This window comes from Peromyscus maniculatus, chromosome 11 (assembly GCF_049852395.1).
Source record: "Peromyscus maniculatus bairdii isolate BWxNUB_F1_BW_parent chromosome 11, HU_Pman_BW_mat_3.1, whole genome shotgun sequence".
NCBI lineage: Eukaryota > Metazoa > Chordata > Mammalia > Rodentia > Cricetidae > Peromyscus > Peromyscus maniculatus.
The window spans coordinates 43,699,119-43,725,143 of record NC_134862.1 but is presented as its reverse complement, the minus strand read 5'-3'; the positions used below and the strand labels follow the sequence as shown (position 1 = coordinate 43,725,143).

The 26,025-nt window shown below is 50.7% G+C and overlaps 1 long non-coding RNA gene across 1 annotated transcript; it reads right to left on the bottom strand.

Moving 5' to 3' along the window:
* Positions 1-6,417: 6,417 nt before the first annotated feature.
* LOC121821140 (uncharacterized) lies at positions 6,418-7,776 on the bottom strand. Its single transcript, XR_006061825.2, has 3 exons — positions 7,640-7,776; positions 7,445-7,534; positions 6,418-6,752 (listed from the first exon to the last, which is right to left on the bottom strand). It is a non-coding gene; the product is annotated as an uncharacterized LOC121821140 (long non-coding RNA).
* Positions 7,777-26,025: the final 18,249 nt, after the last annotated feature.

Genomic DNA, 26,025 nt, shown 5'->3' with positions numbered 1-26,025 from the left:
TCCTGTTTTAATAGGGGGTTGAGGACATGTCTGTGTTTTTTTTCACAAGAGGAGAATGAAGCTCGGTGGTTACCGGAGCATCTGGAAAGGAGCGTGGAACTAAGAAAGGTCAGATCCAATGACGTTCCTATAAAGGAACCAAAATGAAAGTGGCTCGATTAGTATTTCTGAGGTTTTGTCACTGGTTAATGCAAACAGTGAGGAAATAAGAGTTCTGAGCTGTGCCACTTTTGGCTTTACTAGCTTCTTTAGAAAAATACCTTTTATCACCTAATAGCTGTGCAGTATTGGCGAAGAGCTTTACAGCAACTAAATAAGATAATTTCACCCTCAGCGTGAAGTGAAGTTTTCAGAAGAGCATACCAAAAGTACTGCTGTAATAGAAACGTTTGTCTGAATTGAGGCATTTAGGGGAGCCATTATGAATTTAGGTGAAGGGACAGTCTCTAGTTAAAAACTATCTACTACTGACAGTGCATCTCTGCCGGTCCGGAATGGCTGAGAGAACTGGCAACTTTGGAGTGTGGCTTCATCCCGAGAAGGTTACAAACCCCTAGCAACAAGTATCACAACTCTATAATGACAACACTCACTAAATCCCAGTGCTTTATAACAAAGCTGACTATAAACTCTAAACTTTAGAAATGATGTACGTACTTCCTGTCTAGTTAAGAGAATCTTTATAATAGAGATAGTGATAATAATTAAGAGTAAGAAGTAGAAAAATGAAAATATGTGAGTTTGTAGAAATTCTGTCTTGTTATATCGGTGTTAAGAAATCTTTAGGTGTTTGCTAAGTTAGATATATGCTAATGGTAGCCTATATAAGTTTGTAAAATAGATCTATAGAGTTCCTTTAAGAATATAAGCTTGTAAGAAGTATCTAAGGTAGTCTTAAGACATGTAGTAATAAACTTGTAAGATGCTAGTTGTAAATGTAAGTTTAAATAAATATATTTGCTAAAGTAGTTCTATAGTTTCCTTAAGAATATAAGCTTGTAAGAAGTATCTAAGGTAGTTTTAAGACATGTAGTAATAAGCTTGTAAGATGCTAGTTGTAAATGTAAGTTTAAATAAGAAATAAGATGGAATGAATATAAGTATATAAGAATTAATAGGAAATATATTTGCTAAAGTAGTTCTATAAAGTATAAATAAGTAGATGTTAATATGTTGTATGTGAGTTTGTAAAAACGTGTAAATGTTGAATGAGTCTAAATGCTTTGCAAGGCAAAAAATGTTATATGTGAGTTTATGAAAAAGTGTAAATGTTAAGTGTGAGTCTATTAATGTATATGGTGAAAACACCTGAGACACAGGAGATAGTGTCCTAGTAGACTGCAAAGTAGGCAGTCTGAATGGTTTCAAAAGCTCCAGAAGCCGCTAAGAAGCTGCTAAGAATGGCGGATGCCAGAACCAGCTCAAAGCATCCGCAGCTGAGATCCGTGGAATATCAACATAGCACAGAAAACCTGAGCTAACAGCAAAAACGGTGCGGTTTAAAATCTTACTATAACTAAAAAGGTCTGTCTGTGAGAACAAAAGTTGCAGAGACGCTTGTTTGAACAAAAATTATTAACTGCAAAAAGTTTTGGTTGAAAAACGTCTCTTCATATTTGGAAGTGAAAGCCTGATACCAGAATTTATTTCTTGTTTGAACTTTTTGAACTTAAAATGAGATAAAATTACAAAAAGATTTTGGTTATGGATTTCTTCAAATTTGGAAGGCTAGTACCAATATTTATCATTTGAATTTTGGTACTTAAATGAAATGAACAATAGAGATTTCATTGCAATGGGACAATTTTGAGCTTACTTATAGTAATGACCTAGGAACGGTTTTCTGGAATTGGGTTAAAAATGGAACTGTTTAAATGAAGAAATGTATTTCTACTTAGAATCAAGATGCAATTTTGTATATGCATATATGCTTTATTAACTGGAGATTTATGAATTGTTTTGTGGAACTGTTTATGTAAAAATGGAATTATGGAACTGGTTTTGTGTTACAAATGGAACTGGTTAAACAGAAAAGTTTGGGTTTTCTAACTAGGCTTGAGATTTTGCTTAAAAATTATAAAGAAAAGGAGGAGCTATGAGATTGAATTATGTTCGCAGAAACCTATTGATATTAATGCACCCTGGCTTTGTGGAATTGAGGAAATGTTTAAGTTTGATGTGAATACATCGAAGTTTTTCCTATGTTCTGTTAACAAGAAAATTCAAATGACTGAGTTAAAGTTGTAAGACGGAGAAAATTGTTAACTATATATAGCACCATATATGCTAATTCAATGGTTCTGTTAAGAGTTTGCTTTGAGTTGTAAGATTGAGAGAATTGTGACTATGTATAGCAATATTTATGTTAACCTGTTAATGGTAATGATGAAGCTAAGGGATTCTTGAAGTTTGTAGTCACCGAGTTTTGGTTTAGAAAGGGCTTGAGGCAGCTAAGACTGCTGTAGTCACCTTGGACCTAATTCAAAAGAGAAATGCCATCTATATCATCCTCTACTCCCATACTGGGAGGTGTAACAGCTATGGAGATTGCTGTAAGCCATTAATAGTTATTTTTTTTATATATTAAGAAGGGGGGACCTGTGGGAGCCCATTCCGGGGTTCCTCGTGGCTTTACCCAGCAGGTCCGAATAGAGGATGATCAGGACCACGGGCCTGAGTGCAGGTGTCTGAGATGGTCTGCACTTGGCTGTGCTGGGGGAGGAGGTCTTTTGCTCCACCCCTTGGCGTCTCTATAAAAACCCTGGACCAGAGACAGTCGGGGCCCGTTGGAATAGGTTCCAGGCCCTCTCGAGGCTATCCTTTATTTTCTATCTGTTTATCTCCGCAAGATTCTCCGCTATAAATCCTTCTATCTAATATTTCCTGCTGCTCGCACTCAAGAAAACTCTGGGAAGCTGTGGGGGTGGTGGGTAAACGCCCCACACAGGTGGCCTGGCCCCAGGGGAACTGTAGGCAGCCCAGCAGAGGCTGTGGCCCTCTAGCCCTAGTGGGGTGACTCGGTCCACTAGTCTTAGCTACTGAATGTGGACTAATTATGTCCAGGGACGACCCAGGGACCTCTGTCACCAGTGAGCTGCTACTCTGCTTTCAACAGAGACTGAGGCTCTTGGACATGCTCTCTTCCATGTTAATTCCTTTTTATTTATTTCCCTCCACTTCTCTGAGACCCTTCAACATCCCCATCTAGTCCCCTTGTTAATTCCAACCCTGACCGATACACAGCCCCTAGTTCAAAGGCAGGGGTGAGCTGAGGGACATTTCTAGGCCTTTCTATTCCACTTTCCATTAGAAAGAGATGATGGCACCTCTCAGCCTCTGAGCCCTGCACTGGGTTCTGAAATCCACACAGAGCAGGGATCCTGCAGAATTCTAGTTTGCTTGAAGGGAACTAGTCTCCTCAGTCTTCTCTCTCATACAGCGACCCATTGATCTGCATCTCTTAGCTGGTCCTGACGTCACATTCCCCTCTCTGGTGTCCTTCATAGATTCTTTTGGCCGTCACGTGGCCACTGCCTTGCCTGGGCCCTGACCCAATAAACTAGGATAATAGCTTCCCTCGGAATGCTTCCTATCTGTATTCTTCCATCCTCACCCCTGAACGCTTTTCTGTCTAGTGCAACCCGGAGCCTGCCTCTCCGCTCTGCTTGCTCCTGTTATCTGTGCACACCGTAAATTGTTCCCCCCTCTCTGCTCCCCTCAGCAGCTTTGATAGAACCCATTCGGAGCTGCAGGGAAAACATATTTGCACGTACGTGGAGCCCTCTGCTGGTACAGGAGGAGTAGCTAATGAAACTGCTGTGGAAGAACTGAAGCAGCCTTCCTGTTCACCTCAGCCCTCTGACAAACCTGTTGGATTCCCACTTCTTACAGTCACGGACTAAAGGCGCCTGAGACCCCGGTCTTGTGAATAACCACTGTCTGTGATGTTCTTGAGTTCTAGCCACAGGCCAGGCACTGATGAATCTCTTCCTCCCCATTGTAACTCATAAGCTGGGGGTGCAGACCATGAATTTAGGAGGTGCAAACCCTGGGTTATGTTCTCATTGTGTTTGAATTCCCCCCCCCCCACACACACACACAACTATCTATTCCTCACAGCCCTAAACCGTGACAGACCTAAGGATATGAGCCCCACTGAGGAAGAACCCTTAGAAGTAAGACAAAGGAACCGGCCCAGGGAGGTGGCTGAGCATGTCAAGGGCTTGCTTCCAGATGCCCAGATCTGTGTAAAGGCAAAGTGCACGAAGTGGCCTGCTTGTCACTGTGATCTCTGCACACAGACGACAGAGATGGGGAACCCCGGAACAAGCTGCTAGTCAGAGGCTCAGGAAGAGACCTTTTCTCAGAGTGAACAGGGTAGAGCAATCAAGAAAGACACCAAGGAGCTAGGAGATGGCGCACAACCTTAATCACAGGACTTGGGAGTCAGAGGCAGGTGGATCTCTGAGCTCAAGGCCAACCTGGTCTACAGAGTGAGTTTCAGGACAAGGCTACACAGAGAAACCCTGTCTCAAAAAAAAAAAAAAAAAAAAAGAAGAAGAAGAAGAAGGAGGAGGAGGAGGAGGAGAAGAGGAGGAAAGAAGAAATAAAGGAAGGGAAGATAGGTATGGACAACACCCTTGAGCCTCCACCCTCACACAAATGTGCCCACATATGCTCACACACATGCACACCACATATACATGAAAGGAAGAAAGGAAGAGGCCCAGCCTGTGTGAGATAATCATCAGCTACAGGCTTCCAAGCAAGACAGCACCTGGGGTGGGGTGCGGGGGTGGGGGCGCTCCTTGGGGAGCAGGAGTAACTGAACTGGGAGCAGTGGACCCTTGCAGCAAGACGTAAAATGAGTGCTGTGGCCAAGAGGGGCTGGTGTGCACATCCTACCACAGTCCAAGCATTTTCAACAACATCAACCGTAATGCCTGGGACTCGGCTGCACAAATGCGGACGGACTCAGTCTTCCATGCTTGTAGATACTCCAGACTGCCAGTGTTTTATGTCCTCCAGGGTCACATAACCTTGTCAGGTAGAGGTCACGACTCCATCTTATGAACAAGGAGGGTGAGCACCCCAGGCTGGATTTGAACTCAAAGTTCTCTCGTCTCAGCTCTCCAGTGGCTAGGATTCCAGGCCTGGATTACTGCTCTATTTTGAACTTCAGATCCATTGTCAATATTCAGGGTCATGTCCTTCAGGTTTCCCAGGACACTGCCCCCTGGAGCCACACCCTCTTCCATTTCAACCTGTCTGACCCCAGGAGTTACAGTCACATCCGCAGCAGGCTGCTCCTGTAGCTGGCTGTGAGTCTGGCCATTTGTTGCCCAGCCTGGCATGGATATTGAGTTTTCTCTGTCCTCTCTCCATGATTCCTTACAGACATTACCAGACTCAGCATTCTTTGTCCCTTGGCATAAGCAGACACAGTGGCCAATTATTGTGGAGTTCTCTTGAAGTCTTCCTGTCCTTTCTCAAGTCTTTGTTTCATACTTTCTTTTTTTAAGATTTATTTTATTATTTCTGTTGGTGTGTATGTATGTGCACATGTGTGTAGGTGCCTGTGGAGACCAGAAGAGGGCACTAGATCCCCTGGAGCTAGAGTTACATGTAGCCGTGGGCTGCCTGTTGAGGATACTGTGAACTGAACTCTGATCCTCTATATGATCAGCAAACACAGCACTCTTAACAGCTGAGCCATCTCCAGCCCCAAGATTTTAAAAATAGACAAACATATTAATGATTAAAATGCCCTCTTAGGACAAATGGTAGCCCCTTCTTTGCATGTCTGGGTATTGTTTATTGGGGTGAGGGGGAGTCAAAGCCAACACCTGGTTCCTTATGGCCCAGTGGCACAGAGGGCAGCCTTGGGCATGCTGCCTTGTGGGCAGGAAGGAGGCCCCGGAGGATGGTGGCCTCTTGCCGGAGCTACTGGCCACCCACCTCTCCTTTCCCGTGGCGTGGTTCCCTGGCTCATCCTGTGCAGCAGAGGTCTTGATTCCTGCATCCTGATACTCAACGGCTAGCAAGGTAAGAAAGTTACGCACCGCACACGAACCTAGAGAACAGACACCCTTCACCCTTTGGGGCACCTGCGACCAAGTTTACGTGACAGATCCAGCTGCAGGCTGCCCTTGTTGGACCCAGAGCACTGAGACTCACTCAGAGGGGTCTCAGCTTTCCGAAAGCCAGGGACGGAAGCTGAGAGCGAGTGCCCTGAGCATCAGAGCCGGCTCTCCGCGGGCAGCAGAGTTTCACATGCTCCTATTAAAGATTGCCAGAGGCAGACAGTGACCTTTAGTCAGACAGTCCTTGTCCACGGGTTTAGAGTTCAGCCCAAAGCAAGTATATAAACCAAAACTCTTTCTTTGATTTTAGCTTCTTTAACATTTATTTGAAGTCTACATTTTTCTGATTTACTTCAAAAGATATTTCCCCCTTGTTTGCTGATAAAATTAAGACTCCAGCAACATATACTGTGTTTATCCTTTATCATCCCTGGCCTTTGGCACGTGCCCCCATTCCCCCACATCACTGCCTGCTGCGGTCCATTTCCATACAGCTCCAGGGCACAAGGACAGAGGTCAAGAGGGTGAACAGGCTGCCCGAAGTAACACGGGCTTGCTGAGCTGGTTCCAGGTCCCAGTCGACATGGCTCCAAACCCTTGTCCTGTAATCACTGTGTTGTATCTCAGGGGGTTCCCTGGATGTCAGATTGGCCTCTGGGTGGAGCTTGACTGTACAAGAGAACCACGCAGGAAGAGTGAGCAGGGAAGCCCTCCCCCAGGTGAGGACTGCCTCCAGCAGTCACATAGAGCCTACAAGGTGCCTGGAGGCTGGGGAGATTATATGACCCCCAACTGGGGACCCATGTTGCAGGTAGCCAGGACCAGATAGAGTGGGAAGAGGCAGCCCCTAACTCGTTTATAGCCTGCAGTCCATTCTGAGGCTTAATGTCAAAACACCAACTGTTGATGACAGTCCAGAGATCAGAGGCCAAATGGCCAGGCAGGACACGTGCTCTGTCTTGACTGTGTAGGAAGCAAGGTGGCCTTATGGCCCTAGGGATGCTCAGCACAGAGGGAAGATTGTCAGAAGCAGCCTGATGAGGAGCAGGCCTGGCCTAAATTCTCTGCAGAGACCCCACATGGCCTCTGGCCATCTCCTGGGGTATGAAACATCCACTTCAACACTCGCTGCTCCTCTGGTGTGTCCCCTGGGGGTGGAAGGAGCTTCCTCATTTGGGAGAGCTGGTATGACCTCTTGTCCTGGACTGAAGTCCCTCCCACGGGCTGTGCTCTGATCCCCAAGTGTGTTCGTGCACACACAAATGAATAACTATTCTTTTTAAAGGTGAAAAGAGAAGTGTTCGCTGATAGAGAGGGCAAGGTGTGTAACGCGGCCAACCCCTGAGCAGCCTTCAACTCACGGTGAGTCCAAAGATTCACGAGGAACTCTTTTACACAACAGAGAGATGAGGCCTGCCTTTGGGAGGATGGACAGGATTCCCTGTGGTCCCCTGAAATTAAAAAGAAAGAGGAGATCTTTAGCTGCCCATGTCCTTCATCTTCAGACGCTCCCCCAGCTTTTAATCGCCCATCCTGGGGCATGTTCTTGGAATCACCAGCAGGGGGAGCTAGGCCTCCATCTTGGTCCCAAGCCGCAGTTGGTGGGAAGGAACTTGTCCAGACAGGTACACTCCAGGCCAGGTGTGACTCAGCCCGGACAAGGAACCAGGAGTTCCATGAAGTCTGAACTAACTGGGTCTGAGTGTTTATTTATAAAGCCAATCACTATTTCCCAATCTGACTTCCTCTGGGTGTGTTTGTGGTTGGGAGTGTGTGTGTGTGTGTGTGTGTGTGTGTGTGTGTGTGTGTCTGTCCACATGTGTAACCCTGTCTGTGTGCAGGGGAATCAGTCCATGTCCTGGACTCTGGGCTGTGGCCAGGCAGGATGATCTCAAATCTTGGAGAAGGGGGCTGCCAGTGCTGAGGCAGGGCCGGGACCCCTTCTGTGAGACAGGAAAGATGTACAAGGATACCTCCTGCAGGAGAGGAGTCTATGGATGATTTCCATGGGGGCATTCACCTGAGATGGGCATGGTCTGAGAGGCACTGACTGAAGAACACAGTCTGGGCTTCCTCCTCAAGATGGGGCACAGACAGGAGCCTACAGAGTGAGGCTACTGAACAGTGACCATGGAGGGACAGCCTTGGAGAAGGACCAGGGGCAGGTGCTGGAGAGACTCCTCCACAGTGGCCTCCAGGAGCCTGGAGGAGGTGATGTAATCAGAGGATGTGTCTAGGCAGGTGACAGGAGACAGCTACACTATGACTCCTGTCCTTGAGGGACTGGTGGGTCACATGGTGGCTTTGATCATTCAGGGCTTTACAGTTTGCCGTATTTTTTTTTAACATACCCTGGTTCTGCAAGGAAGACCAGAAAGGTAAGCTCAGAGAAGCCCAGGAAGGAACCGCAGGATGCACAGCCAGCAGCAGGTCTAAATCCTCAGATCAAGTCTGAACTGGCTCCTTAGGTGGCCTCTGCCCCTCCTCCTGCCCCAGCTTCCTGAGGCAGAACCCTGGAGGCAGCCAGGCAGGGCTTGGTCTGATAACTCTGTAGCTTGTTTTGTTTTCAAACTCAGATTACCCAACCTGAATAACATCTAGAGACTTGGCCCTCAGTCACCACATATGTGGGAGGTGGGTGTGCAAGCAGACTGCTACTGTGATCCTGTGTGGTGAGTGTGCACGTCTGTCTAGAAGGCTGGTGTTGGGAGGATGTGTGAGTGTGTGCACACAGATTGGGTGCCCGGGGGTGGAAACCGGAGTCCCTGCCCCTGCCCTGCCCCCGAGCTAGAGTGCTGGCCATTTATCTGCTTAGGGCATCCACTCTGCGAAGGGAGCCTAGCAAGGCAGAGGAAAGAGCTTCTAGAAGGGTTGCTTCCCGTGTGAGAGGCGTGTGATGTGTGGGGAAGGCTGGGGAAAGGTGAGTCTCAGCTCCGCCATGTCCTAGCCCCTTAGCTCAGCACCCACAGCAGCCGCTTAAGCCCTACCTACCTTCTTTTCCTAATTGATGGAGGTATCACTTAACACTTCAGAGAGCTGCTGGGAGGAACAAAAGAGAGGATGTGTGCTGAACAGCCTCAAAAGAGCGGGTCTCCAAACCAGCATGGCTCCCGCTGCTGGCAGGAGCTGGGTGGTTGCCCTGTCTGCAGATGGCAGGTTTTCAGTCACCTTCTTCTGCAGAGCATTTCCTTTGTCCTGAGCCCTCCTCTTATCACATCATAGATAGGTACCCAGATAAGCCTCCGGGCACGATGTCATTAGCTTTTCATCTCGAGGTACTGTTATCCAAGATGGGCTTCCAAAGCCAGCGCCCGTGACGGCACACTACTGTGTGTGACCTTGGTGCACACTAAGCCTGTGAATTCTGGGTTCCAAGTCTGTCGACTGCAACTCTCTGCCCATGTGGTTGTGGAGAGGGTGGCAGCTGAAATGGCAGCCTCACTATGTTGCTCAGGCTAGCCTCCAAGCCCAGGGCTCAAGCTATGGCCTTAGCCCAGCAAGTAGCTGGGGGTATCAGCCCATGCCACAGCCATAGCAAGAGAAGACTGAGCCCAGACATGACGGGTCTCTTGTGTCTGGCACAGACAGCATGTAGAGACCTCATCGTCTTTACCTCCTGATATGACCCTTGTCTTCTTAAGCCTCAGACTCAGAGACTGTTATTCATGTAACATGGCATGCTGGCGACAGGGTTTTTACAAACAGAGCTCCTGAAGGCGTAGATAGACTTCCTGAGCAGAGCAGCGGGGAAATTCCTGTGACATTTCAGTCAGCTGTGTGGCTCTGGTATCGGGGTGGAGGCCACCAGATCGAGGCAGCCAGCGTACTTGAGCATATCCACCGAGCCAACATGTATGCACATGTACACAGACACGTATCTGTAATTAAATGATGATGATTACCATGGTGTGTGTGTGTGTGTGTGTGTGTGTGTGTGTGCACATGTACACAGACACGTATTTGTAATTAAATGATGATTACGATGGTGTGTGTGTGTGGGCACGTGCATGCATGTGTGTGTATACAGGTATATCTGCAGGAGTCAAAGTGCATTTATGGAGGTCAGAGAACAACTTTCGGAAGCCAGATTTGGGATTGAAGGCAGGTCATCAGCTTGCAACGTGCAACTTTGCCTGTTGAGCCATTGGACCACTGGCCTCCATCCTCCCTACATTAAAAAAAATCAGTTTCTTTGTTTCTGGCTGTCTCTCTCCTCACTAATAGGATTCAAAGGATAGAGGGTCATGGAATCAGGTGGGGGAAAGCTAACCTCTTTCTCTGCCTCTAGCCAGAATGGGCCTGGAACCACTGGCTGGGGGGGTCCCCCTCCCATCCCACTGTGGTGCCAACTTGGCCCTCAGTTTGGCCTTTACAGGCTCTGGAAGCTGAACATCTGCTTGGGTGTCCTAAGTGGGCCTGGGATGTGACAGCTACATTTCCTGGCCCCACCCCCAGTCTGCTGGGTGAGGAAACTGTTGCTGGGATGAGGGCAGCTCAGGAGCTGGTTGGTCGAGATGCCCTCGGGGTATGGAGGCTCCTGCCAAAGCCTGTCTGGGTGTATTTATAGACCAGTGCACACACAAGCAGGGGGAGAGCGCTGGGTATTTCCTGGAAACATGCTCACTCTCTCTGTTATAGAAGACTTTCTGGGGAGGGGGTCCTGATCCAGGGAAGGAGCCTCGCTGCCTTAATGTCTGCCCTCCATGAGAGGAGAGTTCTTTGGGAAGCTCAGGCCTGACACTCTTCACTCCATTTCCACCCCCAGTGGCCCCCGAGAACCTGTAGTGGCCCCCTGGCCCCAGGATGCTCTCTGTTGCTCCTATTCCTGCCAGGCCTGCTCACATTCCTCCCAACCCAAATGCTGGGCTCACTTCCTCCAAGTGACTGTGCCTCTCTGTTCTCGCCCGCCATGCAGGGACCTTGCCCAGACTTGTTCTTCTGTGAAGTTTTACTCCTTTCCTGAGAAGCGCCACACTTGGTACGTCCTTTGAAATGTCTTTTCTTACTTCCCAGTCACAGGCATATGACATGTTTCTTCTTCATAACTAAGACCCCACCCATTTATCTCACCGTTATTTTTAATGATCTGCATCTCTCTCTCCAAACCATGCTCGTCAGAGTCAATAACTAGGCCTTGCACTACTTTGTAGTTCCACCTGTGTGTCGCCCAATGGGGGCCCAGGAGCAGGGAATGGGGCCTCCATGGTGTAACTGCCGTCCCTCTAGGCTTCCTTCCTTCAGTGGAAGACTTGGCGTAAGCGGCTTCTGCAGCTCTGATTACCGAATTTGCTAGCTACGTGATTCCCTACGTTTCTCAGCTCTCCAAATGAGAATTTCCTAATCTGCAAAGTGGGACATCAAAGGGGGGGGGGGATCCTTACACTGTTAAGGGGAAGCTGAAGGGGCTCCATGTCATGGGTCTCACAGAGCACCCGAACACAGACACACACCGTCAGCATATCCTCTTTCAACTCTCCAACTGCTGACAGCCCAGCCCAAGTCACGGTCCTTCCCGCTGCTGCCGTCCCACGCTGCCTGCCTGATCTCTGTCTGCCTTCACCTTTATCCCACTTCATGTTTTCATCACAGCTGTCAGACATGATCCCTTAAAATATGCCGTGTGTTGGGACTCCTCCCTCACCTCTTCACCGAGGGAAACGGCCTGTGTCCTCGCTGCGGTCCTGTAGGAGCTGACTCTTCACAGCTCTGCTTCCTCTCTGCCCAGCTTGCTTTCCCATCTCCGGCCACACTGCCCTGGCCCAATGCCTTCCCGCTGGCTGGGTTCTTCTCATAGACCTGGGGCCTCCCTGCTTAAGAGTCTTGAGCCCATGAGACGCTCCCTGACGACCCAGTCTAAACCCATCTCTGAGCCAGGCGTAGTGGGGCACACCTTTGAGCCCAGCACTTGGAGGAGAGAGGCAGGTGGATCTTTGTGAGTTCGAGGCTAACCTGGTCTGCAGAGGAGGTTCCAGGACAGCCAGGGCTACATAGTGAGGCCCTATCTTGAAAAAGAAAGAAAGAAACAAAAACAAAAAAACTCGCCTCCGATATTTTCTGTCCCTTTTCTCTGCCTTTCACTAACTAGACACAAACTAGAGTTATTTGGGAAGAGGAACTTCAACTGAGAAAATAATTCTATCAGATTGCCTGTAGGCAAGCTTGTAGGGGATTTTCTTGATTAATGATTGATACAAGAGGCCAAGTCCACTGTGGGTGGTGCCACCCCTACAAAAGTGGTCGGAGCAGTACAAGAAAGCAGGCTGAGGAAGCCATGGAGAGCAAGCCAGGAAGCAGCATCCCTCCCTGGTTTCTGCTTCTTTAGTTCCTACCCTGGCTTCCCTCTGTGATAGATTGTGTGGCCTGAGAAGTTTAAGATGAAATAAACCCTTCCCTCCCCGAGTTGTTTCTGGTCACGATCTTTATTGTAGCAATAGAACGCAAACCAAGACAGATGTTAACACACATTTTTATGGTGTGTATTCACTTGCTCACCGTCTCCCCCAGTGGAACGTGAGCACCACAAGAGTGGGGATTTTGTCTGAAGTGTTTGTGTGTGTCCCCAGCCTCTGTAATACCTGATTAAATAAATGTTCTGTAAATGACTTATTAAAGAAAGAGATCAGGTCTTGGGAGTTTTACTGGAGTTTAATTTCCCCCTCTGGGCATGAATGGGGAAGCCTGAGACCATGGGGACAGCAGCCCAGACGGGCACAAAGCTGGCACAGCAGTCTCCCAAAGTCTGGGGTTGGCCTGGCCTCGCCTCACTGGCCTTGGGCATCAGAACTGACTCAGAAGGTAGCTGCAAGCCCGGATTTTGCCCTAGACTGGACTTTCCCCTCCTCCCAGCCCAGCCCAGCCACCGCCGGTGGAGGGTTTGGCTGAGAATGCTAAACTCATCCTTTTCTCTGGGGTGGATGGGTGCTGGGCCTCCACCTAGAAAGAGGATGGGTGTTAGTCAGCTTTGTAGCCCAGTGGCAAACACACCTGAGAAAATCAACTTAAGGCCTCATGGTTTCAGAAGTTTCAGCATTGAGACACCTGGATCTGTCCCTTGGACCCTGATGTGAGGTAGAAGATGATGGTGGTGGGAGCCAAGGAGGAAGAAGGCTATTCATCTCATGGTGGCCTGGAAACGGAGAGAGAGGGCTGGAGATGGAACAGGAAAAAATACACCAAAGCACGCTGTCCACTGCTGTGCTTTTAACCAGGCTCCTAACATTATTGCTGCCTCCTAAGAACGCCATTAGCTGGAGCACAAATCTTCCTTCATGAGCCTTTAGGAGATACTTAAGATCCAAACTGTATTTTCAGAAGGTGACAGTCCCCACGATAGAGCCCACAACACTGCCCATAGCTGATTTTGTTCCGTTTTATTGGGGTTCTTTTTTTTTGTTGTTGTTGTTTGTTATTGTTGTTTTTTTCCAGACAGGGTTTCTTTGTGTAGTTTTGGTGCCTGTCCTGGATCTCACTTGGTAGCCCAGGCTGGCCTCGAACTCACAGAGATCCGCCTGGCTCTGCCTCTCAAGTGCTGGGATTAAAGGCGTGAGCCACCACCGCCCGGCTTATTGGGGTTCTCATAGGGCCTTCTTAGGGGGAAAGTTAATGCTACCACCCTGGGATTCAGTTTCCAAAAATAGCATTCCTCTAGAGTGAACCCATGTCCTCCCATTCTGGGTTCAAGCCCAGGCTTGTTCTTTCCAACTCTTGTGTAGAAATTCTTGGTTCTTTTTGAGGGAGAGCTGCCCAGAGGATGGGGAAGCTGCTTGGGTCAGGAGTGGGAGCATCTCCTGGTCTTGGTGCTCAGGGCAGCATCTCCCTCTCCCTGCTGTTCCGGTTCCGGTTCCTCTTTAGGACTCCCCACTCTCTCCTGTGGCCTATGCCTAATTCTCGTCTCCATTCTTGGGAACTGCTTGATCCAAGTCATGGATCTCTGTCCCCCAGGCATTCTGGATGAGCGCTCATTAGGGTGGGGGGCAGGTACCATTTAAGGAAGAAGGTGATAATCTCCCGCAGTGATCTTGTCCCTGTCCCACAGGGACTCACAGAGGCCCCAGACAGGGTGAGAGCTGAGAATTCTACCTGAATTATAACGTACTATCTCGCACCTTCCACTTAAGAGGCTGGTGCCATTCCACACCCTCTGCCATGGACTTGAATGCTGAGCCACTCACAGAATGTGGGGAGCCCAAGAGACGCTTTCCTTTCACCCAGCTCCCCGCCCCCCCCCCTTTTTTAAAGTGGACATGATCCTGCAGCCTTCTCTCTCCTGGAGGCTTTTCTGAGGTGCCCTGCCCACCCTCCTCTGCTCTAGATCCTAAGGATGCTGTGGTCGGCACCACCATCACAGTGCCTGATGACCAGTCAGGCCACTGCGTAGCTGGTGAGCCCTTCCCAGGTGTCCCTCCTTCACAGGGAGCCTGTGTGTTTGCAGAGAGAGTACTCCTTGTCTTTACTTAGTTTCCGACGTCAGTAGCTAAGCCTGGAAATTGCTTGATGTGTCTTTGTGTCCTTTAGGAAAAAGCCACGGGACAGCGCTGTCTGTGTTCAGGTCTTGGAAAATACTAGGGCCTAGAGGGGGCTTACATGGGAGGTGGGGCGGGGGGGTTCTTTAATGGGAAGCTCTGCTTCTCACACTGGATAGAGGATGAGAAACCACAAAGCAACAGGCCTGCGTATCAGTTAATATTTGTGGAGGGCTTACTCCATGCTAAGTGCTGGCCCAGGCATTCCACATGGCTTAGTTCACTTAATATTCATGGCTCATGGGGGCCAGGTCTACTATTATGCATATTACATGCAACCCGCAGGCAGGCCTGGGCTGTGTGGGAGAGAAGGCTGTGGAGCAGGTGTGTGAACAAGCATGAGAAGAGATGAGGACAGAGGCCATGGTGGCCTAGAGACCCAGTGATACTCAAGAGGGTATGTGCCCACCATCCTGACACCCCAGAGACAGGCTTCCCCAGACTTAGGAATGTCTGTTCGGATTTTCCAGTTTCTAGTTCAGCTTCCCCAAACATGATTTAGCAGTCAAGAGCCAGGTGTTAGGAATGCTTGTCTGGTGTGCTGGCCCCGAGATCCATTTGGCCAAACTTCTTCCCATTTGAACAAGAGTAAAATAAGAGAAAATCACTCAGCCTATCGCTCGCCTCCAACTGCACAAGTCTTCCCGGGCGAGGATGGGGCCCTCTTTCATTTGAACCCCCATCAGAAAGGAGCCGCGGGGGGCAGGGTGATGTCAAGGGAACCTCCTTTCTTCCCAGCTCCCCCCTCCCCTCTCCACACCTCGGCTCTCCTGCGGGGGCCCCCCTCCCAAGTCTCAGCTGTGTGTGACAGAGGGGAGCATGGCTTTCCTGGACTGATTGTTGATCTGCAACTTTTGGGGGGCCGGGGGCGGGGGGTGGACCTTGATAGAGCAGGGAAACTCAGGAGAAAGCCAGCTAGCGAGCGAAACCGGAGAGGACAGCCAATGACCTGCCAGCATGGAGGCTGGGTCATTAGACAAGCTTTGCCAATAACATCCGGCCTGCATTAGAACCATGATGTTCCATTCCCCAAATAGAAGTTGACTCTCAGCTTAAGGCATTCCTCAGGCCCTGGGGGAACAGCACCAGCGAGTCCCTCCCCTTGTTCCTCTGAAGGCAGGACCCGGAGCACAGAGAGACCCAGCTCACAGTCTTGCAGGATGGTCTCTGCCGGCTGACCCTGCTTTCCACAGTTTGGACAAGCCTGACGGTGCTGCTTCTCCGATCCAGGCGGATTTGGTTGCTGCGGGCCACCCGATGACGTGTCTCATTCATCCACTCATTACCTTCTGTCTTGGATTTCCCAGGAGGACCCTGATGGGGTGTGCAATGGGCATCTGGAAGTGGCGCCCAGGCAGAGCTGTTCAAGTGTGGCTCGAATCCTTGTCAAGTGGGGCTTTCTGACCCATTTGGGGTGTTTCCCCGGGCCCCTCACTCGCCTTCTGCTCCGATAATCCCTCCCCACCCCACAGAGCAGAGGGGCCACCCTGAATCTTCCATCTGCCGCCATCCCACACTACAGGCCCTTGTGCCGGAGTAATCTAAACGGCTTGGGACTCCAGATAAGACCCTGGCTCCCATTAAACATTGACAGGCCCAAGCCTGTCAACCAGGTTCCGTAGGTGCAGAGGAACTTCTGGGAGACCATGGCAGCTGGACTCTTAATAATGAATGGGCTCCATTCCTCCCAGGGGCTGCATCTCCTGAAGTGGCAGGTCTCCAGGGCTGGGAGGAGGGGCCTGGAGGGTTCAGAAGGAGGCGGCAGACCCCAAGGAACAGCAAAGGCTCAGCCCTCTGTACCCTTTACACTCTGCGGGCAAAGTACACAGACTCTCAGGCAAAATCTAATTCTTGAGTTTGAGCTCAGCCCTCTAGCGTGGCTTTAAGCACCCTGAGCCCTGGTTTATTAACCTCTAAAATGGGCTTCTTACTGACTCAAAGGCTTCTTATAACCTGGTGTGGTGGCAGTACTTGAGAGCTGAGGCAGGAGGATAGAGGTCAAGGCCAGTCTGGGCCCCGTCATATGACTGTCTCACGAAATGGAGTCTAATATAAGAAGCTCCTGGTGTTCAGGAACCTGCAACCTCAGCATTTCGGAAGCTGCCAAATACCTCAGAAGGCTCAACCCCATGATGGCTTAGGTGTGAGTTTCTAACCAGCCTAGGCTAGACTGACTGAGTCACAAAAAACAAACACAAGCTCCAAAACCTGCCCACCCCTTCTGACTGACTTCCAGAGACCCTGATCTTATCACATGCTTGCCTGCCTGTCCTCTCTCCCGCTCGCCCACCTTGCAAGCAGGTGTCTTGGGCACTGCGGATTTTCCCAGTACCGCCTATTGTTCAGGGTGGACTAGCTGCTTGGATAATGGGAAAAACAACAACAATAACAAAAAAAAAAAAAAAAAAAAAAAACTTTACAAGAATGTCCACAAGACCAACAAAGCAAGTGACAAAAGGTGGAAGGAGTCAGGGTCACGTGATACAGAGAAAATGATCAAGCTATCCCGGTCCATAGGGACCTTAACTCGTGGTCAGCCAATAACCTCACTTGACAGTGAAAGAGAATTCGGCCCAGCGTGCAGTGGTGCAGCCAGGGAGTTCCTGAGGCTCTTGACTTCTGGCTTCATGCTGGGGAGCTGGGGTGGGTGGGACGGAGCGGGCCTGTTTCCCATGGCAGGGTAGGACAGTATTATCCAGTCAGTGCCAGCTTCCAGAGGCAGCCACCACTTGCTCGGATCCAGGTACCTTGATGAATTCCAGGCCCTTGAGCACCTGAGATTTGTTTATAACAGGCTGGGCGTATACTGGGCTCTGCCAGCTCTGGTGCTAGACATCTTGTCGGCACGTCCTTGATCCTGGGAGGGCAAGGGCAAGGAGGCTTTGAAGAGGGACAAGAACGAGCCAGTTCTGACAGAGCCAGCCTCTTCTCTAAACCGTGTCTGCCCCCAATTACCCAGTGATAGACCCTGCTACTAAGTCAACCTTTTAGGAGGGATCTTGAACTCCACCCCCAAACACCTTATGGCGTCTTCAGTAGGATGGCCCAGGGGCAAAGCTGATGGGAGCGGAGGATCAGGAGCTGGGAGATGCAAGGCCGGGTTGGCCTCTAATCACACAGCCTACTTGTGACGTCACTGTGAAGATGGAGTGACGGGATAAATGCAGAGCTGTGGGAGATAATCAACGTGGGTCTAATGGGGGTGGGGAGGCCAGGGCCCAATGTATCAATAAGGGACACTATGGTCAACCAGATTTCTTACACTTGAAGAATTCTCAGAAAAGATAAACAGCAATGTTTCTTAGATTTTCTATCTCCCAGTCCCCTCCAAAGGTTCTTTTCCCTCATTCTTATGCCTTCACCATATACAAGAAGAAAAGAGCATTCTCCTCTTGCTGAACTGAGTTCAGAAGCTTCTTAGAAGCACAGGGATATGGATACTGATCAGCAGTGTGCTAGCTGCATTTAGAACAGAAGGTACTAAGCAGGTCTGCCCCCATCACACCTAAGTAGAGAGTCTGGGCTGGGTACACTGCCTGGTGGGAATGGGCAGCTGGGACCTTCAGGACCAGCTCCCTTCATCCCCTCCCCCAATAGTTCTCTGAAAAGCCCCACGGGGCTTGGTGGTGCTCCAGAGCCTTCTGGACTCCTGTGGGCAGCTGCCTTCCAGGGCTCATCACGCTCATCACTGACTCCTGGTGAATCCAAAATTACCCTGACTCACTCACAAGAGGCAAAACTCACACCCTCTATGGCAGGGGAGCAATTTGTCTTCGTGGTTCTCTGTAGTAGAGACAAGATTGTGTTTTGCCCCAAGAAGCCACTTGGCTGTGTGCCCCCTTCCAGACACACACCCATTCAGTGCAGTAGATTCTCCTGAGCTGTGGGAGAACAAAGAGATGCTGACTGCCTTCCCACAGTCCTGGAGGGATAGGCTTATCCACCCTTACCATGCTGGGCACGAGGCCCAGAGCATAAGAGCAGTGCACAGACCCGGGGGTGGGGGATGGGGGAGGGACACTTGAGGATACTTTCCTGTCGCCTGCCTCCCAGCAACAGGTGCCAATTGAATAAGTCAGTCCCAAGGAGTCAGTGTGGGGTGGGCTCAGCCACTAAGGAGGCCGGCCTTTACTGGGTAGTCAGAGAGGCAGGCAACCCTTGCAGAGATGGCAGCAGCTGGTGGAGATCGGGGCTAGGAGAGGTGACAGACAGAGGAGCAAGGGTGCCCAAGGTGGCATTGCTTAGAACGCATGCCTCCTAACCAACTCACATTTGGTCCCTGTGGCCTCTTGGCAGCCACCGGGAAAGCAGATGTCACCATCATTGTCTGGATGAAGAATCCGAAGCTCCCCAGCATTTCTAAGGGGCCAGGAATTCAAGGCTTCCAGCACCCTCTTCGTGTTCTTTCCCAGTTGGCTATTTGCCTGAGGAAGTCATGTACAACTAACTCCCTGGGAGGGTCAGCCCTCCTCACGGACATCTGCCTTTCCTCAGAGGCTATTTCTTCCTACTTGGGGGAAAGTCCCCTAGGGGTCAAGTTGTGGTGGTAAGGGGGCTGAATGCCAAGGGCCTGGCCAGTGACAGCTGCAGGTCAGAAGACATGGGGCACAGGAGGAGCTGAGGCCGCCCAGGGACGAGTGGGAGCAGGCTAGCCCACTAATGACAAGTAAAGCTTGGGGACAGACAGGGTCCGCCCCATAAGAAAGGTGTGGGTTTCAGGGTTGCCACTGTGTGCCAGGAGAGCAGGATCTAGGCCTGCGGCTACCTGATTACTAAAGTCCTTAGAGACCAGAGGTAAGAGGGAGGTGATCACGAAGTCTCATGCCTAAGCCAGGCAGAGCATAACTGTTGTTTCTGTGAGCTCTGCTGAATGGTGGGAGGTAGAGAGTGAGAGGTCAGGCTTTGGTGAGTGCCCTAGCTGGGAGAAAGTAGACTTCTTGCCTAAGGACTTCCCTTCTACATAGAACATTCTTCTTCCTCTCAGGAAGTAAACAGGTGGAGCTCTCTACAGTGGTTTCTCAGAGCTCTGTGAACCCAGGCAGGAAGCCCCCCACCCACCCCCGCCTCACCTTCTGTTCCCCCTAATAAATGACAGATCTTGCTTCCCCAAATTCTTTGGGGTCACTTCCTTCTGTCTTTATTAGTCAGGTTTGCTGATAGACAACAGGAAACCTACTTGAATAGAGGCTCCTTCTCAGTGCCCTGCCCTGGACTTGACAAGCCGCCTGTGCTAAAGCATCCTGCCTGGGGGATGCTCATGGAGGAGTCAGGGTTACCTTCTGGGATGTGGAGGGAAAGGGAACACCAGCATCAAAACCAGGAATGAAGTGTATAAAGTTGAGAAAGCTGGGGAGAGGCCCCAGGGGCGCCCCGGGGTGCTGTGATGAAAAAGGAGATTTCAAACTGAGAGGTCATGGATGTTTACAAAGAACCTTCACCAACTGTAATCTCTTACCACAGGGACTCCAACTCGAAGGGTTCTCCTGGGAAGTGGCTCGGGGCATAGCAGAGTTGGGGTGTAAACCTGTCTTTTTACACGCCTGCTCGTCCCTGGAAGCCAGGCTAGTGTTGGGATGGAGGGGTGACAGGAGTAATGGTAGATTCCCAGGGTCCTGGGAAGACAGCTAGGAGGAAAGGACTCCCTCCCAAAGGCAACCTGGGGCACCTGATGATTCTACCTGATTCCATGTGCTGTTCCCGGAGAGTCTCCATTACTGCCATGGCCATTGGTAGCTGTAACAGTTACAATCAAGTGCTCACTCCGTGCCAGGAGCTAAATGGTGTAGAAAGGATGAACATACCTGCAAAGTGCTTAAAAAGCATGTTCCCCTTCAGTCCTCCAAGAAGCAAAAAAACAAAACAAACAAACAAACAAAAAAAAAACCCTAATATTTCTGCTGCTCTTTCTCAAATGAGGAAATTGAGAGTCGGAGAAGTGAGGCACTGACCAGCCGAGCGGCAGAGCTAAAGCCTCCAAAGTTTACACACAGCCCCATGCAGGAACACTAACACTGTCCCGTGGGCTTATTCTCTAACATCCTTGGCATCATCTAGTCCCAACACTATGGCTCGGGACAAAGGCACCGTCCGCCTGCCTTTTAAATCTCTGACTTAATGGTGTTTTGATCAACCGTGCTGAGACGGTGTTCAGAGCCAAGACAAACCGGCCACATCCTCGTTCTCATGTCCTGTCAAAAGAAGCCACTTTCTTCCTATAAACACGAGTCCCCTCTGTCACTGTGCCCAGAGGGTGGGGTGGGGTGGGGTGGGGTGGGGTGGGGTGAGGTTTCCGAACAGCTGATGCTCCACGGAGCAGAACCTGAGTTGGAGGAAGTGGGTTTTAGAGGAGGGAGGCTGTGTGTGGGTAAGCAGGGCTGGAGGTGTAAAGGGCAGCTCCGAAGGCCCTGGGACTTTCCCGACTCCATGGCCCTCCCCTAGACAAGGACACCCAAGTCCTCCAAGCCATCACAGGCTGAGCGTTCTGGCCAGGCCCCCTTCCTCCAGCTTGTCTCCTATATATCTCTCATCCTATCAGCAATGTGCCCTTCCTCCTCGCCTCTTGGAATATTTTTACATCTCACGGCTCCCCTTGACTTTCTATCCACGACACGCTCGGACAGAGTTTGAGACCATGCTGCCAGAGATTTCTCTGGGACTGGGACTGGGCAGCAAGCTACCCATGCCCCAGGAAGGTCTTGGCACCCCAGCTGCGCTCCCAGGAGTTTCGCGACCGTTTCTGTTCCCCCTCGGGGCAGGCAGATGCCCCTGTCTCATGAGTCTCCTCTATTCACCCCCAGGCCAGGCCTTTCTACTTGACGTGGCTGGAGTGGGTGGGGAGGGAAGCCTGCCCTTTTACCCGAAGGAGGTGGCACCATGCTAGTTGTTTTTGTTTGAAGACCGGGTTTCCACTGGCCCGTGGTTGTTTTAAACACCCCAACACCCCCGGGGCAAACTCCCTCAGTTCTCCAGTAAAACCACACTCCTTGCCACCTGGGGGTAAATACAGTCGACCCCAAGGCGCTGTCCCACGGGGCCCCAGATGGATGCCAAGCTGTCCCGGAAGGGTGTCCAGCAAGGAAGGTGACCTGCTGGAGAGGGTGCCGGGCTGGGGGGGGGGGGGGCCGGGGCGGGGTGCGGCGGCGGCGGCTGGGGGGGAGATCCCTGCCCGCTCCAGCCGCGTCACCGAGGTCCCCGCGCCTCCCCCCTCGCCGCTGACGTGTCCGCTGCGCGTCACTCAGGCCGCCGGGAAGCGCTGTCCTTATTTGGGCGCAGACCTGGTGCGGCAGCTGCCCGATGCAACCCCGCCCTCCTGTCCCAGCCAGGCCGGGACAGGGCCGGCAGCCAGCCACATCCTGAGATGGGACGCTGGCTCTGGGTCACCTCACGAGAGTGAGCCGGGAGGAGGGCAGACCGCCTTCCCAGGCGTTATCTCCCATCTCCAGGGTTTCTCCTGACATGTCAGAGCTAGGTGGAAACGCAGATGGCCAGTCGCAGATGCTTGAGTCCCTGAGGCCGGAAGGCTGGGACGCCAGGGCCATTGTGAGCTAGTGCAAAGGGCAGGCTTGCGTTGTGCGCGGTCTTAAAGAAATTCTAATGCCAGCAGCCCTCAGTTTCCTCTGAAAAGCGGAGCGGATATCAGCATCTGTGCTTGTGAGGCTATGGTTGCCCCACCCGCTTGGCGTAAAAACCAGTTTCCTAAGCTGTGCTGTGTTGTGTAGACTACCATTGGTCACTGGGCTCCGGGGAGGAACCTGGCCGGGTGCCCCTCCTAAGGAAGAGGCCACAGACACCTACTACCCTTTGTGTCTGGGGCCTCATCCAGCTGAGAATGCCCTTTGACCTCATTGCAAGCTTATGCTCTGTCAACAATGTCATCTGGTGTTGGCCTCCTTTCTTCTCAGGGCTGTTTGTCTGGGGCCTGGGCTAGGAAGCAAGTGGTGAGCCAGCTTGTGACTACCCTTCCAGTTTAGACAGTCATGCTGAGCGACAGGCACTGTGCACCACACACCTGTGTTTCACGGCTAACAAGACCCCTCCCTCCCTCCAAACGCAACCCAAGCTCATAACCTCAGCCCCAACAAGCCTTTTCCTGTAGGACACCAGCTGCTGCGGGCACCCTCATTCCAACATGCTCGCTAGCTGTGAAGGTATCTGCTCTCCGCTTCACTCTCTGTCTGCTGGTAGCCCAGCGCCTGCCCTCTGTGTGGCTTCGCCCTCCTTGGGAATCTGGAGTGTCCTGAGGGCAGGAGACATTTCCAAAATTAGAGCTCTCCACCTCTGGATGTGTTCTGAGGGGGATTGCAGACTTCCTCTCATCTCTCTAGAACCAGGAGGACAAAGGGACTCAGATCACATGGGCGAATGATTGATTTATGACCCAAGGGCAGTGGCAGTGAGTCACAGGGCCAGAGAGACCTGGCAGGTCTCACTCTCCTCCCCACACAGTCCCCTGACACAGAGGACCTGTTGGGTGGCCAACACAAAGATGGTACTCTAGACAGACAGGCACCTCCCTTCAGAGGTGGCTGTCCTCATTTAAAGAAAAGCCCCTGAGGATGACACCTAATCACATGTGCTCAGAGGATGAACTATGTGTCAGGTCAGCTGTTCCCTAAGTACTGGGTGAGGTTGGCTTAGTAGCTCTCTAAACTGGGTAGGAGAGTCCAGTACTCCTCTGGATAGTCTCAGTTCTCCCTGAGAGTGGAGCAGAGGGCAAGACCTATTACCTCAGGCTAGTGCTCCCATTTGATGTTCTGGGAGACTCCGGGCTGTGGTGAGGTGTAGAGCTCAGCCCTGTTCCTTGTTTCTACATATGAACACATAAGCCGTTGCCTCCTTTTGAGACGGGGTCTCACCAGCCTCCCCTCAAACCGTTGATCTTCCTGCCTGTTGTGACCTCAGGAGTGTGCCAGCATACCTGGATACTTGGCTGTCTCTTGATGTCCAGCACATCAGAACATAGCTATTTGCTGAAGGGGAGGGTCGTAGAGGGGTTGATTCAGCAAGGGTGCAAGCAGCTGGGAAACGGAGTGCTGCTGGCCGCTTGCATCCTCAAAGCTTCCTTCTCCCTCCTTGATACACAGGCCGAGTAAAGTACAGACTCCTCACACTTTCATCTGCCCAGTAATTCAGTTTATGACCCTCACAGGACTCCAAGCCTCCCTGAGAATTCATTGAGATGGTCCAATGTTGCAAGGGATCAGTTCATAGGCAAAAGGCTCTTCTCCTGCACAGGACTGCGAGGCTGGGGTATGTGCTCGGGATGGGTGTGATCTTTAGCCTACAGCTGCTTGCTGTCTTAGTTAAGGTTTCTATTGCTGTAATGAAAAACAAACAGACAAAACATAATCAAAGCAATTTGGGAAGAAAAAGGGTCCATTTGACTTATACTTGCACATCGTAGTCCACCATTGAAGGAAGTCAGGACAGGAACTGAAGCAGGGCAGGAGTTGATGCAGAGGCCATGGAAGGGTGCTGCTTACTGACTTGCTCATCATGGCTTGTTCAGCCTGCTTTCTTTTGGTTTTGTGAGACAGGGTTTCTTTGTGTAGCCCTGGCTGTCCTGGAACTTGCTCTGTACATCAGCCTTGGCCTGGGTATTTTAACAGACTCATTTGAATGTTTTCTTCTGTTTCATGATAAAGCTATGTAATGCATGTATTTCTCCTTTGCCTTGGATTCCTGGATGCCAAGAGAGAGATTTAGGAGTTTAACACAAACAAATTAGCAAACGCCTACTTTCTCTCTCCCTTCCTCCTCATTCATTTCTAATATTTAATAGAATGTGAATACACACGTATTATCCCATGTTTCCATGTGAGTCAGTGCTTTAAGCTGCTCCAGAGTCTTAGAGTCAGCAAAGGATAAACCACATCTGGGAGGGCTGGCTCCCACCTTTACCTCAGCACCTGGGAACAGAAGTTTCTAGAAAGAGATGTTCTGCCGGTGGAATCTGTCAGTAAGCCACCATCTGCTTAGGAAGATCAGCATCCTCTCCCTAGCCCAGACCCTAGCCTGGCAGCCAGGTTTAGGAGCAGTTTCTAAAGATCAGACTAGGATACAAGGCGAGACCCTTTCTCCATAAACAGAGGGCAGAAGATATGTATCCGTGTGGTAGAGCGCCTGTCTAGTCCTCAGAGGCCCTGGGTTTGATCCCCACCCAGCACTGCACAAACTGGGCATGGTGACAAATGCCTGGAATTGCAGCACTCAAGAGGTAAGGAGGAGGATCAGAGGTTCAAGCCCAACCTCAGTTATGTGGAAAGTTTGAAGCCAGCTTCCACTACATGGACCCTGTCTAAATGAATGAATGAATGAGTGAATGAATGAATGAAAGTATTAATGGTTAGCATGTCCTGACCCTTTCTCAACAATCAAACAAATAACAAAAAGTGCCAAACACCCTTAGAGATTAAACAAAGAAATAAAATTCTTTAGAATATTCTAAAAGTGCTAATAGCATGTACTGGCTACTAGGGGGTAGGAAGTACCCTAGGCACTGTACACTCATCTCATCCTCTAACGACGCTGAAGCAGGAACAGCTGTGATTAGCCCCACATAACAGATAAGCACACTGAGTGCCTTGATAACTTGCTCAAGAGCACAGAGCTCGGGCTTGGGCCTGGCAGTGTGGCTCCAAGGCCGGTGCCCTCGTCTCCACGATGGAGCAAATGAGTCACAAGTCCGCTCACAAGCCACGTTATGGTCCATCAGGGTCAGTGAGCATCACAACAAGATGGACAGAGCAAACAGCCCTGACTGCCTGTTCCCAGTCTAGAGACACACCAGTAACCCGATCCTTAGTGGAGGGGATGGGAAGGTGGTATGAGGAATCTTCTCTGCCTTTTGCCGCCTTTACAGGCAGGATGAGGCATGTGAGTGAGAGTATAGTGCTTGGGTACATTTGAAAACAGACCCTGGGCGGGCCTAGAAAGGCCTTAAAGACAAACCTAAGAACTAAACATTTTACTCGTAGAGGCGCCCATGAAGGCATTCAGGCAGGAAAGAGACAGGCTAGGTTGGTGGTCTAGGAGCTTTGACTGAGCCAAGGACAGACAGGGAAGTGCTTCCCACTGCAATCCCTCAGTGGGTGCCTGCAGAGACGGAGCCTTGAACTGGATAGGAGAGATCAGCTCAGGAAGTGGCCTGCAGACTATCTGACCTGATGGGGAGATTTCTGTCTCTCCAGCAGGCGATCTCATATTCTGCTGGGGCCCAGGCATGGTCAGCGTGGACCACAGATGGCAGATTAAAGCTGAGCCCGGGCAGATCTCCTGGTCCAATACTCTCTCCTTACAGATAAGCAGACTGAGGTGCAGGGAGGAGACTCCCCGTCCAGCTATCTCTCCCTGTCTCTGGACTCCTTCCTCTGACCCACATGGATCAGGTGCTTGGCCTTCCCTGGCCCTGAGCCTGTGGC